Genomic DNA, 16,394 nt, shown 5'->3' with positions numbered 1-16,394 from the left:
GAGTTTGCTTATAGGCGGATGATTAAAGGGATTTGAAGAAAGGGTTTATATAAAGAAAATATATGGATACATATATATTTTTCCTTTCTTTAACCACAGGCGATAATCAGGCCCATGACGAATGGGGAGCGGTATACCCAGTACTGTATAAAATATGTGTTGGCGGATTTAAAATTAAAAGAAGCCAAAAATGAACGGGGTAATCCAACCAATTTGAAGATTGTTTGGGAGTAGAGCAGCTTTTCTATCATGACGTTTTATTAAATCAAAATTAGATCATTAATGTAGCCGCCCTTAGAGGCAATGATGACTTCCAGACTGCAGCAGAAGGCTGTGGATGTAGTACTCTGTCATGTTCTCCTAGTGGTGGCTGAAAGTGGCTTGGAGGGCTTCAGTGTTTGGATGACATGCCTTCCCCGTCGACATGTTCCCAAAAATCCTACTCAAAGGGTTGGTATCAGAGCTGTAGGGGCCCAAAGGTGTCAAAAAGAAAGGTCAAAAGAACTCAAATGACTCATTCAAAACAGTCTTGTAACGGGGGGGATGGGTTTCTTTCATTGATAGTATCAAAAGTGGCCTTTACACCCTCACAAGGCTCTTTCCACCAACTTTTTCGATAGTTCATTGACCAGTCTGGTGAGAAGCCCATAGATTACTTGCATGGGCCCTCATAGACTTGAGGGGATTGACCTGGCTTGTTTTCTTTAACTCCAGTAGTTCCAGTTTGACCTTTTTGACAGAGCCGATCTCCCTCTACAACGTTTTGGACTTGCTGACGATAAAGACGGTGGTCTTTGAGACGCCCAACTGCATGGAGTGTGGAATGGAAATTTGTCGTTGACGTTCACGTTTTATTTTCTCGACTTGTACGTAAGCTAGAGAACTTTGTAAGTAGTTGTTTATGCTTTAATATTTCGAATTATTAATTAATTTCAATTACTCTAACTTCATTTATTAATTAGTAAGTGTTGAGATTTCAATGAACCATCCGATATAACAGCTATGAAAAATAAAAATAAACCTGTACAGTTCGATAACTAGAAATAGCAGCTTCCACTTTGTACGACAAATTTAATACACCTCTGGCAGTATAAGTCTTTTGTTGAAGGATCCTAATACCGGAAAGGGTTGAATACCCTTATAAAAAGATGGTAGATTTCCTTTGACTGTATGTACATATAGTTAAGCCTTGATTCCAGGTACGCTTTGCATATAAAATGATCAAAATAATTTTCTATTTTTATTATTATTTTATTTTTTTTAAAAGAGCTAACATTTTTTATTTGAAGTTTACGAGTCAGTGATGGTCTTATATCTTCTTAAAAAAATTACAAGACTTATTATTGTTTTGACTGTGTACATACATATATATAGAAAACAACTACTGGACCACACACATATCGAAACCAGAGTCAAGAAACAGATTATATTAATAATAACATAATATCTTTAATGCTTAGACATTTGTGGTTAAAAGATTTCAATGGTTAATTTCTATGAAATTGAATGATGGAAATTGTTCCTTTTATAAATAAAAAAACGTCAAAATGTAAATATATATATATATCGAAGCATTGGAAAATACAATTGAATAGCATTAAGCAAATGAGTATAAGATGGAACGTGACTCATGTGAACGAAGGGTTATTTATAGTTTTATACTATTTAGTCAATAAACCTTCCAATTATCTAATAGAAGGACAAGAGTGGAGCAGGTTGACCTTCTTAGATTTCTAGAAAAAGTTTCTACGAGCTGTGCTTCAGCACTTTTGTGGAATAAACATATATTAGTGATGTATTATTCATGGCTCATTGATAGTGGTGAGTAGTGTCAATTCTGAGCTTGACTCCTTTGTTTCAAATTCTTTTTTTCTTTTCTGAAACTCAATTGTGAGATAAATTTGTTGAAGCATATTTTTATTGTATGAAAATATGAGGGTCCGGTCAAAAGTTTAACGCCTGACAATCAAAGTCTACGACATTTAGTTCAAAAATGATCTTATTATTCTATATATTATTTTTTGACTGTTCCTTTAGTGATCCGGGGATTCTCCAACATCCGTATTTCATTCCCAGAAGTGAGAGTCTGGAGGGATGTGAAACAATTTAACCACGGCCCCATTAACTCTTCAGTGGATGAGAAAGACTTCCAAGAAAGAAATGTCTTTAGGTTTGTGAACAGATGGAAGTCTGAGGATGCCAAGTCAGAAGAATAAAGTCGAGGAAATAATGCCCAAAACTGGGGAAAATAAGGCAGAGTAATTTTTCTACCTTTTTCAAGATAGTCAATTAACAAAAGTTTATGGTTTCCGATGTGATTGTAGTTTTTGACCGACCTTAACGTGTTTCATCATCGAAGGATGTGCAACAACGTCAAAATTCAGCTGCCCAATGTTGACATGTAAGGAGCTGAGTCCCTGTTTGTGTTTGAGTTGGTTTTTTTACGTAAATTAATTTTAAAAATATTACATTAGAACACACTAAGGTTTATATTTATATATAAGTTTATATTTTAGAAATATTTTAGTTTTTGTAACATGGATAAAGAGATCATAAAAAGGGAAATTAATTTTAAACTAAAATAGTTTATTTATAACACAAATTTTCTGGTTTATCTATTTAATTATTTATATTTTATAATATTAAAATATATGGACCTTGCTCAAAGTAAAAAAAATCTTTCCCATCACTCAACCTTTCCTCCGGCAGTAAGAGATATTATAAACGGCCAGAAACTATGTACTGGCCAACCAATATTATTTACTCATCTTTATTTACGATTTACAATGCCATCCATGCACGAATACATGGAAAATACTATTCTTCGAGGCCCCAGTCTGCTCCACGATGGCCCTCTGGGCCATTCCGGACGGAGGAGGGCTGCTATGTCAATCTTCTTCTCATATTGTGTGCTCATGATGGGGACTAGGAAAGTGTTTTTCAATTGTTTGATAGAAATTTTAAAAATCCATAGCTATTCACAGAAAATTAAATTGATTGTGGAAAAAAATTGAAAAATTTAAATCAAATTTCAAATGTTAAATTGTCTATTAAAAACCTAAAATTTCTTATTTGAGGGGGGCGGGGTACAGCCCCTGCAGCCGAACTTTTACGGATACATCTGATTCTATATGGGATAACACCGAAAACACACTTATAAATATATATCAGATATGATGGGAATTTTGGTTGGCTTCAGAAACGTTTATAGGAGCTCGAGCCCCCGCCCCTTCAGAAAAAAGGGCCTAGCAATACCACTGGTAAGGTGATAATTTTTCCTCTACTTTTACTCCTTATTCCTGTTTTGAACGTTGATTGGTTAAAACCACGAGTTATCTCTTACAAAGGAATTATAAATTAATATCCTTACTATTATTGAGTAATATAATTCCTACGGCGTTACATCAACAACACAAAAGTTTAAAGTGTATTTTGTTATCAACTGTCGATGTGTCTACCTCTTTTTACCCAGTCAATGCGATGAATGTTGATTGGTGGAATATGAATGATCTCTTGTTTAGCCGTGAACAATTCCTAGCACGTATGGAGCAATAACCCTTTAGTTGTCTTACGGGTCAAATTGGCCAGTTTTCAACTTTAAACTACTAGGGAAAAACCTCACAATGATTTATTTTATGCTTGAAACTTCCATACTTTTCCTAAATGGTATTGAACATTAAAGTAATTAAAAAAAAATCACTATGTATCATAAAATTTTGTTTAAAATGACGTTTGTACCAACATCGTCTTACGGGTCATTTTGATATTTCTATGCATGAATATTATCAAAGTCATTTGATCCGACTTTGAGGAAAGCAAGATTATGCATTAGTCTAAAGTCGTTTAGTTCGAGCAACATTGAAATGTTGACATTGACATCCGTCGGTAGATCTTGTAATTAACACAACATCTAATTGTGGTGACACAGAGAGTCATTTTTTATTATTCATCGAATAAGTTATGTAATATATTACTGGAAAATATATTTTTTTATGTCACCTGAGGTAGTATTACAATGCGACTTAAGAAAAGGTGTGGTGTCGCAAAGATTCTTCAAGAAAAGCTACAATATAAGTTGAAGAGTTTACAATTTGTGCACAATTTTAAGGTCAAGATGAATCTTTCAGCTGTTGTAGTAGGACTACTTGATGACCTGGAAAATCCCCTTTGAGAAAGAAGAGGACCAGTTTGGAAGATAGAAATATTTACATCCAGTTAATTGTATTTATTCAAATATTGAAGACAATATATTGTGAGAAGAAAGTCCAAACGATCCTGAGCATCATTTTCAGTATCTTAGGAAGCAAGAACTTGTATTTTTTTTTGGGAGAAAATTATAAAATTATCTTTGAACTCTGCAATTTTGAAAGACTCATCGAACTCATACACTCTTCATTTGTCTATAAATGATATTTTTTGCTAAAAAAAGCATGAACACCCTATCTCGATCCGTGTTACAACTAGAGGATAGTAACTTCAAGAGTCAAATTGACGTCACTATGGTAATGGGTGAAGTCCAACTACTCACGTTGGAACAAAATCTCATTTATAGCGTTGAACGTTCCCAAACAAATTCCGTTCCGATCATTGAACACCCGTTCCATGGAACAGTTGTTCAATTTTGCGATCTATTCATAATATAGACTAACACTACCAACTGATTTTGAGTCTTTTTTTCTGTTCTCTTTCTAAATACTAGGTTGGGAGATAGAATACAAATTGCTATTTACTATTTATATACAAATAAACATACGTAAAAAGTAAAGATATTATTAAACAAAAAACTCGCTAAATGTACTGTAATAAATACATAAATATCGTCATCAAATTATGTATCTGTTCCTACATACTGTACAATACATAGGTATATACTACAGAATTAAAAAAAAAAGGAAAAAGAGCAGTTAGATGTAATGAAAATGATATCATCTTCCCCCCCCCCCTCCTTCCTTGTCGTAGAAGAACAACATGCTTAATAAATTTTCTTATTTATTCCATGTATATATGTAATACAAAAGTAATAAATTTACTTCATTTCTAGTTGATAATAATACTACATAATATGGAAAAGTTTTGGTAAATATGAAGGTACGAAGGAAAAAACGTAACTAACATTATTCTACAGCGTGTCCCAGCGAATCGTGAATGAAACTCGTGAAAGGTTTCATTGACTTAAGAAAAAAAAATTACCGATTTTATTTCTTAATATAAACTAGTAGAGTGAGAAAAACAAACATTGATTGTAAAAACAAATGTCTTTACTGGAGCAGGGACAAGTGAGATGGAGGGCAAACGAAAATCGTGCACACACTTCTTGACGGAAGAATGCGTTATCACGAGGGCTCTTGTATTGACCCATGCTCCAAGGGGCATTCAGAAGATTAAAAAGCGTAAGTCCTTATTTTTAGTCCAGTTCAGTCTTAGGACCGGTCCTTCAGACTGTCAATACTAGAACTAATGAAAACAAAGAAGAAATAAAGTTCACCAACGTCATCAACGATCGACTTTATATACTATTAGGACTGATATCCAGGACTGAACTGGACTGGCCTGAGACTGAACTGAAAGAAATGGAGTGATAATACCCCTGGAAAAGGACAACGGACTTTTGGGTTTCCATTGGAACTAAAGATCAAAATGTAAGTGTAGCTCGTCTTTTCTTGGCTTAAGGCCAACTACCCTAAAGGCAATTATGTTTTTTAGCCAGACTTACCCCGGCTACAAGGCTAAAAATACTCAAAAGTGGTGGTTAGAAAATTTGGGGAATTTCCACTGCAACTCTCTTGATTATGGGACGCCAACGAGAACACCTATGCCACCTCCCATGTGGATGCCCTAGAGGGATCGTGGAGAATAGAGTGGCTGACATGCCGGATGAACACTTGAAGAAGACTTGTAAGTCCTTCCAGCTTAGGGCTGAGAACAAGGATGGTCACTTATAGATTTAAATAGTTTTAGTTGAAGTAAAATATATATCTATAAGGTCTGAATAAGCGTACTTTTTGAGAGTCTTGATAAAGTTGAGCTTGGGAAAAAAATTTCAGGATTAGTAGGGGCATACTAAGAAGAGGTTTTAGGGCACAGTAACTAGTTTTAATTTATTTATTATTGGTTTGACCATTTTAAGCAACATTTTATCAGCTGATTAAGCACATTCGTGCCAATTAAGAGAGCGTTAAAGACTAAAATTACAGCTATCCTGGTTGGGGAGGGGAGGGGGGATCAACTTTACTTAGAGCTGAATAATTAAAAATGACTTCATTGGGTACATTGGGAATTGGACCAAGAACAACTGAGATGGAGGGCGAAATACTGCGAACGATTATTAATGCAGGAATGAGTTATGACGAGATTTCTTGCATCGTTCCCTGCTCCATGGGTCTCATTACCAAGATTAAAAGCTGAAGGACGACAAAAATAACCTTGATAGGAAGCTTGAAAAGCCACAGGCCCAAAAAAAAATGTAATCTTTTTTTTAATGGTATTTTACTATATTTTTAAACTAAACTTTTTTGAATGAAAACAAATCATTCATTATTTTTTAATAAAGACCTTTTTAAGAAAAAGGTAATTGTTTTTACAAAAAAAAAAAAAAAAGAATAAGCTAGATACTTTTTTAAAATTTTGGTCTCCTGTTCCCTATGACGTCGCTTATAACTATTCAGGCCTTCGTTAATTTAACATCTCCTCAACGCGGATAGTTGTGGTTTTAGGCTTTAATCCTCCCCTTAATGGTCAACATGGTTTGTGAATGTATCTTAAGTGAACGTGTTTAATTAGCTAATAATATGGTGGTCAAAATGGTAGAAACTATAAAAATCAAAAATAGATTTAAATCGTTCGAAAAACTACAAAGTACAACTTGTAAAAGAATAACACATTATAAATTTATTTCACATTATATAATAACTTAAATCACAAAAGCGGCCACCCTTGGCCTTCACCATGGCATCGATCTTAGGCATATATCTATACCGGGTAGTTCATTGAAATCTGAAACACTTACTAATTCAATAGTTAATTAAGGTTAAGGGATTGAAATTAATTCATATTTCGATATATTCAAGCATAAACATTTAGTTACAAAACAAAGCAAAATTCCATTAGCGCATTCCATGCAATTCCAGGACCACCATCTACACCATGACCAAGTACAAAACGTTGGAAAGGAAGAAGGGCTCTATCATAAAGGCCAAATTGGTTTTAGAGGAGTTAAAGCTAACATTCCAGGCAAATCTCCACAAGTCCGTGAGGGTCCATGCAAGAGATCCAGGGATTTCACACCCAATTGTCAAGAGAGCTATCAAAAAAGCTGACGGAAAGAACCTTGTGAGGGTAGATAGCCCACTTTTGACACCACCAATCAAAGAAACACATCTTGTCCGTTGCAACATTCTTTTGAATGATTTTTTTGAGTTCTTTTAAACTCTTTTTGACGACACTTTTGGCCCCCCTACAGCCGTGATGTCAACCCCCCTCCGTCATACAAACACCGAGGCCCTCAAAGCCACTGTTAGCCATCACTGGAATGTCATGTCAAAGGACTATATCCACAGTGGGTTGCAGGCCTTCCACCGCCGCATGGAACCCATCATTTACGCTAAAGGCGGCTACATCAATGAAAAAGAAAGCTCAGACACATATCTATTTATTTTAATAATTTTTTTTGAAATTCTATTGTTCATTAGTAAATTATGTTTGTTGAAGTTTAAAATTCAAAGTGTTTAGATTTTAATGTACCACACGGTATAATTGAAGGTCTTCTTCATGTATTCCTCCTACATGTCACTCCACTCCTTCTGTACGGCAGTCTTTGGGGCATACAAATTCACGAAAGAGGCAGCACTCTAGATCTTATATCCAAGAGGGTTACATTCCTGTTAGGACAGGGACCCCAAACAGTGCCAGATATTCACTAAGTTGTATTCCGTCCACTTTTGATTTGTTTTTTTGGTTTGGTGGCTTCCAGACATCTTCTCAGGGTTCTTCTTGTCCTCCTCCTTTAGTGATTGAGTTTTAGCAATGAGACCCTTGGAGCATTGGACGATGTGAGAGATCACGTCATCACTAATTCCCGCGTCAATATGCGCTGATATACGATTATTTTGGCATCCTGGCCTTTCTGACGAAGATATTGTTTTCAAAAGAAACGTTTGTTTTTATAGCTTTACCAGTTGATATTCCTGGAAAAAATCAGTAAATTAATTAGTAAGTGAATGAAACCTTCTCATATTTTAATTCATGATTAGCTGGGACACGATGTATAACAAGATCATATTTTTTTGGATCTAATTTTTGGAATTTTTCCCTCTTTTGAGGCACTGTGCGTCGTTTTTTCTGGTAGCATTAAAACTGAACCAGAAAAAAGTTCCATCTTCAACCAAGTAGCAACACTAATAGCTACGCCATTTAATTATATGGCAAGTTATTCATTCATTTTAATCATAAAGAATGCAAGTATACCTATGCATAAATGTATTCTATGTCATTCTAGTTAATTAAAGATAATGTTAAAGGGAAAGAAGATTGATAATTATGTTAAATTGACCAGAAGTTTTTTTAACATAAAAAAATGAATTCATTCAGACAAAAAAAAACAATAAAAACTAAAGAAAAAAGTTTTAAAAAAGTAACTCAAGAATATAATAATGACTTAAAAAAAAATAGGATAATATTAATTGTCGAACAAATTATAATTCTCTTGATAAATGACCCTAATAGTTGATCATGAAAGATAAGGAACAAATGAATTTATGTTGTTCGTGTTTTTATAAACTTCACTTGTATGTAACTTATCTCATGACGTTACGTTACTGAGAAGAATATCCAAAAGACTATCTGCATCTATTTGTAAAGAAAATATACTTCCCTCAAAATCAAGGTCAGGATCAGTTGCCCAAGAACAAGAATGTTCTGGCTTACGGTACACTAATCCAAAGAGGCCGATATTCGATATCCACAAAAACATAAGAAGTGAGTATGGCTCTTTGAATACTAAGTCTCAACAAAGTTTGAAGAGAAAGTACGACCTGGCTATTCCTACATACTATGCATCATTTACGTCTTTAAATTCGACTAACTTACATCCTAAAGGGAGTGTTTCCTTACTAATTAAGTCAGCTTTAAACTCAAAAATCATGTTCCGAAATCACGACAGAAATCTTATCATACCATATTCTCACCATTCAAATTCTAGTTTCGACGTAATTGGTGTGTATGGACCCAACAAGGATAATCTTTATTTCTTCAAGGCTAACCTCTTTTCAATTATATCGAAGCTACGCACCATTATTGGAGGAGACTTCAACATAAAGCTTAATATATATAAGGATTGTCAACCAGGATCTGTCAATGATCATCCTTGAGCGACTGGAGAATTAAAATCGATAGTGTCGTCTTTTGGCTTCTGTGAGGCCGGATCTGTGATGAAAAACTTCTCACACACCTCTCATACTAAAGACATGTCTTCAAGAATTGACCTGTTTTTATTGAAAGGATTTTTAACTGAATCAATAATGTCTTATAAGGTAATCGATACTCAACTATCAGAACATAAGGTCATCAACATTAAATTCAATCAAAAATCAAAAGAATTGAGACAAAAAGGCCAATGGCAATTAAGTTCAGTACTTTTGGATGACTCCGATACAAATGATTAAATTATCGGCATTATTTAGAGAACAGATTATAAATTAGCTCCACATGCAGACGTATTTATGCAAGTGGAATAAATATTTTTGAAAATCAAATTTGTAAAGATAATTTTTTTTAAAATAAAAAATATTGTGTAGTTTTACAAAACTTATTTTTTTCAAAAAATACAAGAGAATTTGTTGTAGTTTATCAAAATATAACTTTTTTTGAAATGAAACTGATTTTAATAGAAAATACAAACAAATCCTCTATAAAATTTACATTTTAAAATTTTTTTCTTGAAACTTGACCAAATTTTATTAATAATGTATTACTACACATTTAATTTTATAAACATATTGATGAAACTTGGAATGCTTACGACAGGTCAAACTTCTTTTTTTTGTGGTAATACAAAATGGAAAATTTGCCTCAAAATATCAATTTACTCCAAAACGTCAGGTTTTTTTTTTTAAACATTACAAATCAATGAATATTTAAATTCAAGAATCATATGAGTTAGCAGAGAAAAGAATAGGGCTTGAGTGAACTAAAACTATATTATCCGCGAGGTGGTGGGTCAATATGTAGCTTGGAGACATAAAATAATTTTTTGAAAGTTCCCTTTATTTGAGTAACATAACATTTTATATAAAGTGATGTAATCATTCAAGGAGTTGTTTTATTTTGCCACAATACTCTCTGTCACTTTTTATTACAAACTAATATGTACACGTAAACAACTACCTAAGTCGAAAGACGAATGCTAGTAATTTATATTGGCTGACCATTAATAAATTGACTCGTGACCACGGAGAAGAATTAATTAAAACTATTTACAACTAATTATGATTGATAAATTTTTGTATTTTCAAGATAAATTATAAAAATTATAAAAGGTAAATCATTTTTATTTGATAATGTATTTACTTTATCCATAATAAAAAATCGCAATCGTTCATAAAGATGATATTGGATTGTATCTCTATTCAAAACCGATTTGTGAAATGTTTATATACAATATTAAGCTATATTTTTATGGAATATGTTATCCTTCGCAAGCAATAACAGCCTCCAAACGCCACCAAACAGTTTAGTAGCTCTTGACTATGAATACCGTATGTATGGCGTATCACACTGTAATGATGGCAGCTTGGAGCTTATCCAAATTTGAATTAGAGGTGCAGTAGACCATCTTCTCCAAAACGCCCCAAACTGCAAAATCCAGAGGGTTGAGATCAGGATTGGAGGAGGGCCACATGGAGACAGGTCAGAAGTCAGCCACGCGGTTGATTCAGAAGTATTGGTTCTCCTTGGCTGTATGAGGTTGGAATGGACTTCTGGATTCTGTAGGCAAGTGGGATGGAGATTTAAAAGGTCTTTGACGTCTTCTCAGTACTGACACCGGCGTGAAAGAGATTGGAGACCCTTTGCCTTTTTTTGTTGATCCTCTGACATTTTTACAGTGGGAGATATTGGGTTAAAACAAAACTTATTTATTTTTGCTTCAGCTGTCGTTTGGTTGCGTAATATAACCATTCTATTAGTTATTTATATTCCAACCTATTGAATAGATTAATGCTTATAATTATTCTTCCTATATTATAATTGCCTGGATAATTTAAGAAACCATTTAGTGGATTTTAGTAATTAAATTTAAATACACTCATTTTCTACGCAATTATTGTCGAATATTTATTCATAATATCCCAAAGATTGTTGAACTATACATGCCTATATTTAAGGACATATTTTCAAATCCACATAAGGAAATGAATTAAACTCCAAACATTTATATGGTAGAGAAGATTCAAAATATACCCTATGGATTAAAACAATCTACAAATAATCCATCATGAAGATTGTAATTTCTGATTAATCCTTGAATATTTTTGCAAAAAAAAAAATTTTAAATATATACAAGGAGCGGGGATCGCCAAAATATTTTTCTACAAAAAACAACACAAAATATACATTTTTTAACTTTTTTATTGAAAATCAAAACTATAACGAGCATATAGGTATAGAGTAGCCATTCATTCGATATAATCACTGTTGGCATCAGTAACGGCCTCAATACGGCCTCTGAACCGGCCGCAGGCTCTTCTGACCATCTCATTGTCCATGTTGCCGAATACCTCCTTGATGGAGTCCATCAGGCTGGCCTTGGTGCTATGGGGATGTCTGTTGGTATATCTCTCGACATAGCCCCAGACAAAATAGTCCAAAGGATTAAGGTCGGAGAGTTAGGAGGCCACAAATCCTTGGGTACGACGTCATAACAGTTCTCGGTTAACCACTGCATGGAGATTTTGGATACATGGCAGGGTGCTGAGTCCTGTTGCCACACCCAGGGCCTGTCTCCAGCCACCCCTTGGATCCTGGGCAGAACCACCTTCTCCATAACATCCAGGTAAACCTCTATATTGACCTTTAGACCCGTTTTAAAAATGTGGGGAGGCATAACATGACCTTCACTGCTGACCACCCCGAACACCATGACCATTGCAGGGAACTTGGTCTTCATTACCTTCCTCACATGGCTGGTGCAGGTGGCTATCCACCTGTTGTTCTGCTTGTTGACCTTCTGATCTTGACAGAAATTATTTTCATCAGAGAAAAACCACAGCATCCCGGGCTGCTTTGGGTGCTTGAGCTTGTTGAGCAATTTTGTTGACTTGACGGATGTTGGCACAGGTATTGTCATTTCCCATCTTCAATGTAGCCTCCATCAATTTCGATAATGATCTTCATGCTCCGTTGGAAGCTCTGTTGAATTCCAATGAGCATCAACAGAAGCCTCGGAGTCTTTGAGATTCGTTGCCTTCTCTGGCAAGCCCTGGCCTCGATATGCGGCCAGAAGGAGAAGTGGAGCGGCCTGCCATCTAACAAGTATGGTGGCTGCATTTTTTTTTTTTTTTTTTTTTTGTGCTAGAATGGAATATTGGCCTCCAAAAAGGACTGTGTAATCTTTGCTGTGTGTGGCGGTGCACCATCTTTTTGAAGCTCGTGTCGATGCCAATGCCGTAATTATTGGTCTTCTTGATGTTGTAAATAATTGGTCGACTTCTCTTGAGCAAGTTTTGGATCTCTGTTATTGTGGTTATGCGTGAAGTGGAGAAGTAGTCCTGATTCTTCTGTGTCTTTGTGAGACCATTCTTCGATTGATTCTACTAATGTTTGTAGAAGGGGGGGAGTTTGTCAGCTAATTGAATGAAATATTAAATTGTCTTATCTGTTTTTCTTATTCTTCCCATTTATAAGTGTCCAGATATATAATAAAATGTTTTTTCTCAAAAATTAAATATTGATAATATTTGTATTCTTGGATGAATTTAATTCAATTTCTATCAACAGGGTATTATTATTAATCCTTTGGGTGTGTCGCAAATTGCATTTAAATTGATTGTCACAATATAAGAATTAGAATAGAATAGATTTTGTTTGAAAGGGTACATGTTGGGGGCCAAATAGAGTGTTTCAAATCAAATTTGGTATCTATGCTGATTCCCGAAATTTGAATAATGAGGCTATAGATGTCTCAAATATTTCTATGAAGTATTGGGCTATCAGGTTTATCTGCGGGGGTAGGCTGGAGGGGCTGAAACCCCTTTCTCCCAATATACAAATTTTAAAAAAAACTTTCAACAAAAAATTCCAAAACATTTATTTTTTTATATTTAATTTTCTGTAAGTAGCTTTGAATTCTAGAAAATTTTTTCCAACAAATTTTATAAATGAATTTTTTTTTTGAACAGCTGTGGTTTTTTAACCTTTTTGCGAAAAAATTAAATATTTGACATTTTATTTTTTGTGAACCTTTTAGGATTTTGAAATTTATTTTCAAAAATTTTGACATTTTATTTTTTGTGAACCTTTTAGGATTTTGAAATTTATTTTCAAAAATTTTGACATTTTATTAATTCTAAATACTAAATTTTTGAAATTCAATTTTTTTGTAAAGCTGTAGATTTAAAAAAAAATTATAAAATTTTAATTTCTGTTTTTTGTTTCTTTTTAATATTCCAAAAACCAAGGGCTTGAAATTTAATCTTTTGGACGCTTCTTGGCTAAATGAATTATCTCCTTTTCTTGATTGGTACTCCAGTTTGTTTTTATGTTGACGCAGGATATATGTACTTTAACGTACATGGATGAATATTTCATATCAATTATACAAAAGTATATGTAGGGTACATAGATTTTACATTTCTCATCCTGCTCGCATGGAATGAAATAGAAAACACTCAATCAAAAGAAAAGTGGGATTTGATGAAAAATCAATTTTAATAAGAATAAATTATTTATGTACATATATGTATTTTTTTAAAACATTGTTTAATAAACAAACTCCGGGTGTGAGAACGAAACAAATACGTATATAAAGTAATGAAAATTTGTTTTTCTTCTAATATTTTATTATATTATTTTTTTCTTCTTATTGAATTTCAATTGATGATGCATGAAATAAGTAATAATCATAACTAAAAAAATAAAAACAATAACAAAGTACATATCAAATTATGTATTATTCATTTCCATATGTAAATAACAACATTACTTATTTCCTTCAAGACAAAAGTGATTATAACTGTGGATAGTCAACATTAAAAACAATCGTGAACAAAATCAAGAAAAGGAGAAAATCCATATATATATAACCAGTGGTGACTGCAGGATTAGATTTGGGGGCATCCTGTATGGAATTTCTACGGGAAAAAAATTAAAAATTTTGATTTTTTAATTTTTTTTTTTCAAAAATCCATAGCCAAGAAATTTAAAAAATTAAATTTTTGGGAAATAGTTGTAAAAAAAACCCTCTTCACAAAACAATAAATTATTTACGAAATTTTTTTAAAATTAAATTATTTTGAAAAAAAATTGGAAACTTTAATTATTTGGGAAAAAAAATCCCAAAATTTTAGTTTTTTTTATTTCATTTTCTGTTAGTGGAAATTCTTGAAATTTTTCAAAAAATTAAATTTTGTCGAATAAAATGTTAAATACTAAATTTTTTCTATAAAATTTTAAAAAATTCACAGTTTTTCACAGAAAAATATTTTTTCTAATAAAGTTTCATATATTAAATTTGTTTGAAAAAGTTTTTAAAGAATTCATAGCTCCTTAAGAAAAATTAAAAAATAATATTTTTAGAAATTTGGATAGTTGCTGGGGGGGCTACAGCCCCTCCAGTCTACCCCCCCCTCTCCACGGACACACCTGATAGCCCAATACTTCATAGACATATTTGAGTCATCTATAGCCTCATTATTCAAATTTATGGAATCAGCATAGATACCCAAGTATATAAGTGTTAAGATTTAAATATCTTTATTTTAACTGAGTAAAAATGATCATTCCTTTTTACCAAAATAAAAAGGAAAAAACAAGAAAAGGAATACAAGGTACTCTGATGAATAATTAATATTATCCATACACGTCAAACTTCTACAGAAGCTATAGTTTAAAACCTTTATTTGATTTGAAATACTTATTTCGACCCCATTTCAAACAAAATCCATCACTTTCCTATTTTTTTATTGTGACGATCAATTTAAGTGCAATTAGCGACACGCCCAAAGGATTTATAAAAATAACATGTCGATGTAAATTGACTCAAATTCGTCTTATATATCCAAAAATAAATATATCTATCTTCCTCCTCCGTTTTTGCTGCCTAGCAAAAGTTTTTGTCTTCATCTAGCTCTATATACTAGTAAAAATAAGAAGTGAAGGGAGGATTGTATTAGCCAGTTAGTTCGTCTTGGATGTACACTTATGAGAATTCAATATATTCAATAATTTTTTAGATAGTAACATGAAGGTAGATTGCATTAGCCAGTTAATTTGTCATGGATTAATGCAATTAAAATGAACACTTATTGCCGCTATTCAAATGAACACTTATGAACATTCTATTGAAGCATTGGATATTACTCAGGATACTAATTTTTTTTGGAGGTAAAGTAATTCTAAAGTTGTTATGTAGTTGGTGCATGTATTAGGCGATCTTTACTTTAGACAAGTTAGGAGTAGGTTAGTTTATTGACCTGGGGTTGAACAGACTTATTATTATAAGCTTTTTATCTGTGATTTAAAAAAACATCAACAAAAAATCAAAAAAAATATTAGTCAGTAATTTGATTTACCTACATAGTGAGAGAATTGTCACGTAGCTACTGATTATTTGGTATCTTTGCAATTTGTTGAATCGTCTTCAAAGCATACGTAACTGTACAATACACAATACCTGTTCAGGAATAATTATAACGAACATAACCTTTTTTTTTATCAAACCCAGGCGGCTACCCAAAAAAAAACGTTCTTGGGCTTTTAATTATTGTTCTGGAAAAAATTGTATACTTTAACATTCGTTTCAAATAAACAAACATAAGTTATGAATAACATTATTTATTTGAATTTTTTGACCACCACTATTTTGTGTCTAACTGCGTCCCCAGCCCATGCGTCCATGAAGGGGCAGGGCCATACTAGTCCCAGAATACAAATATTATTTATACTTAATTTTGATAAAAGTAATTCTTGCTTCCTTTTATGTTGACAAGGAATATACAAGGTGAGATTTTAAATTTGGAACAAGTTAATACCTTAATTTCTTGGGAGCCTTGAGATATATATTTATAAAAGAGTGCTAATCAGATTCAACTGACAAAACTGTATACGAAAAATACAAAATCCTTGAGGTGCCCTCCAAACATAACCCCCTGTGGCCATTATTGTGTGCCTCCATGACAGATGAA

This window comes from Lepeophtheirus salmonis, chromosome 10 (assembly GCF_016086655.4).
Source record: "Lepeophtheirus salmonis chromosome 10, UVic_Lsal_1.4, whole genome shotgun sequence".
NCBI lineage: Eukaryota > Metazoa > Arthropoda > Copepoda > Siphonostomatoida > Caligidae > Lepeophtheirus > Lepeophtheirus salmonis.
The sequence above is the reverse complement of the archived record's forward strand: the minus strand, read 5'-3'. Positions refer to the sequence as shown.